General features: G+C 40.4%; 1 pseudogene; it reads left to right on the forward strand.

The window, feature by feature from the left end:
* The first annotated feature begins 336 nt into the window (after positions 1-336).
* On the forward strand, positions 337-1,156 carry LOC106700856 (olfactory receptor 56B1-like; annotated as a pseudogene).
* The last annotated feature ends 2,196 nt before the right edge of the window (positions 1,157-3,352 follow it).

Consider the following 3,352-nt stretch of genomic DNA (forward strand, 5'->3'; position numbering starts at 1 on the left):
GATTCCTGAGTCAGGAAGATACCCCAGAAAAGAGCATGGCTAGCCACCCAGTATTCTTGCCTGAGAATTCCACGGACAGAGTAGCCTGGCAGGATACAGTCCATAGGATCACAAAGAGTCAGGCGCCACTAAGCGACTAACACTTTCACTTTCACTTTTCCACTTCTAAAGTCCTAGAACTTCATTGTAATTTATTGTGAGATGGACTACAGAATCATTTCATTAATAGCAAACTACAAACTATGTTATGCAGAGACCATTTCAAAATGATGTTCAGTATAATTAGGCTCAGAGAATGCAACTTTAAAAATATATTTGTTTTACTCTTAGGAAAATATGTCTGCATCTCCTAAAGTCTCCAGTAGCTCTAAATTTCATATCTCTGAGTTCATCCTGATGCGATTCCCAGGAATTCACAGTTGGCAACACTGGCTTTCTTTACCATTGGCATTACTCTACCTCTCAGCGGGTGGCGCTAATATCCTCATCCTCATCACCAGCTGCCAGGACTCTGCTCTTCAGCAGCCTGTGTACCACTTCTTAGGCATCCTGTTTGTGTTGGACATGGGTCTGGCCACGACTGTCATGCTCAAGATTCTAGCCATTTTCTGGTTTGAGTCCAAGGTCATTAGCCTCCCTAAGTGTTTTGCTCAAATTTATGCCTTTCACTGCTTTGTTGGAATGGAGTCTGGTATCTTCCTCTGCCTGGCTTTTGATAGATACATAGCTATTTGTCACCCTCTTCACTATCCCATTGTCACCAGTCCTTAATCTTCAAATCTACCTTGTTCATGGTGCTTCAGAATGGCTTGCTTGTCATTCCAGTACCTGTGCTTGCTGCCCAGCATAATTATTGCTCCAAGAATGAGACTGAGCATTGCCTATGCTCTAATCTTGTGGTCACTAGCCTGGCTTGTGATGGCAGGAGGCCAAACAGCATTTGCCAAATGGTTTTGGCATTTGGAATGGGAATGATCTAAGTCTTATAATATTGTCATAGACTTTGATTTGTACTCTGTACTTAGACTGAACTCAACTGAAGCTGCATCTAAAGCATTGAGCACTTGTAGCTCTCATCTCATCCTCATCCTCTTCTTTTATACAGTTGTTGTAGTGATTTGAGTAACTCACCTGGCAGAGACAAAAGCTACTTTGATTCCAGTTCTGCTAAATGTGCTGCACAATATTATGCCCCTTCCCTCAACCCTATGGTGTATTTACTTAGGACTAAGAAACTTAGGGCAGGCTTCCAAAAGGGGTTCATTTGAGTTTAGAAAAGAAAGTAAGGCACCCAAGACCTTCTCCATGATGTATAGGTACTTCAACATCTTTAAGAGTAGATATTAGACATTCAGAGATGATGGGAAATGTGAATGCCTTTGAGATACCTTTCTCACATTTTCATATAAACAACCATGAAATTACTTGAAAGAAAAAAAAAAGAAAGCTTCACAGTAGCTCCAAATTATGGACAAGAGCTAAATATATGTGAGGAAAGGAAACACTTTCTAACAAACAAATCAAATGGAATAAAAAACTGTAATTAATGATTTAGCTCTTTTCCCATATAAAAAATAGGATATAATAATGGTATACACATGCATACACATTTGCAATCAAATAAATAAATGTGAATTACAAATATTGCCTATTTGCTGATAGCTGTGACTTGGTAGCAAAGTCAATCTGGCTGAACAAGCATCATTCCAGTAATATGAACGCAGATGCAGTGGTAGAAAATACTTCAGATGAGCAAAGCCCAACTGTACTATAATGAGTTTTGGGAAAATATGGCTAGATGACCAGACCGAGGAGAAAGTTGTAGATCAGTAGATAAATGCATGGGAGAGAGAGGAGAGAGAGAAATATTCAGAAGGATCATTATCTTGCTCCATTTGTTTCTCCACATCTGCTCTCTGCCCTTTCTACACTGTTCTGTGCCCTAGAAATCTGAAGCTCATATACCATATGACCCAGTGTCCTTTGTTGTCTAGCATTCAGTTGGATTGAGCTCACTGGCAGGAGATTACTGTCCACGAGTTGAAAGAGTTTGGGTTTTCTGTTTTGTTTTGTTTTTCTTTTACTCTTAGCCTGCTTTGACATCAGGGCTCTGATCGTCCCTTAAGGTCTTGCCTTGCCGACCATCTGCTTGCGGCTACAGTTCTTATGGTTTTACTCAAGAACACTTTTTTTTCCTCTCTTTTCCCCTTAAGGGCAAGGGAGTGATTAAGTTCTTATGATCTTAGTCTCTGGATACCCAACCAGTCAATCCTAAAGGAAATCAACCCTGAATATCCACTGGAAAGACTCATTCTGAAGCTGAAGCCCAATACTTTGGGCACCTGATATGAAGAGCCAAGTCATTGGAAAAGACCCTGATGCTGGGAAAGACTGAAGGCAGTATAAAGGGGACAACAGAGGACAAGATGGTTGGATGGCATCACTGACCCGATGGACATGAGTTGAGCAAGCTCTGGGAGATGGTGCGGGACTGTGTGCTGTGAGCTGCAGTCCATGGATCGCAAAGAGTCAAACATGACTGAGCAACTGAACAACAACAGTCAGTATTTATTGTTTTCTCAACATTTGTTTTTTTGTTTCCTTACTCCCTCCTACAACTCTGTTAATATCAACTTCATTGAATTCTTTTCTGATTAACATTGTTTGTGAGTCTTTTTTTTTTTTGAGACTGATTCATCAGCTTTACCTCCATCACCACACCTCTGCTACAAGCTACTTCTCAGCCTCTATGACAACAGTCACACAAAGATATAGGCTGCTTGAGTAAGAGAGGAATTTATAGATGATCAAACTAGAAATATCTGTAAGGCAGGAAGCAGATGCAGAATTTTCATCCCAGTGAAAAATCTTGCCCTGAATTTTTTTTTTTTTTTTTCATGGTCTTAAAACCAAAGAATAGCAGAAACAAAGCTTAGGCTGTTAGTGTCATATATTTCATTACATTCTGGGCTGGTTTACATTGAGCTCATGCTTGCTATTATTGTTGTTCAGTTGCCAAGTCCTGTCTGACTCTTTGCAACACCATAGACTGAAGCATGCCAGGATCCTCTGTCCTCCACTGTCTCCTGGAGTTTGTTCAAATTCATGTGCACTGAGTCGGTGAGGCCATCCAACCAACTCATCCTGTTTCATCCCCTTCTTCTTTTGCTGTCTAATAATCTAATCTTCTGTCACCCCCTTCTCTTTTTGCCTTCAATCTTTTCCAAGATCACAGTCTTTTCCAGTGAAATGGCTCTTTGCATCATGTATTTTATTGTGATCTGCGCTGGTTTAGATTGGGCCCATGCTTAGAATGTTTACTTAACTTGCTGAGATATGTTGTGAGATATGT

This window comes from Bos mutus, chromosome 15, assembly GCF_027580195.1.
Source record: "Bos mutus isolate GX-2022 chromosome 15, NWIPB_WYAK_1.1, whole genome shotgun sequence".
Lineage (NCBI taxonomy): Eukaryota > Metazoa > Chordata > Mammalia > Artiodactyla > Bovidae > Bos > Bos mutus.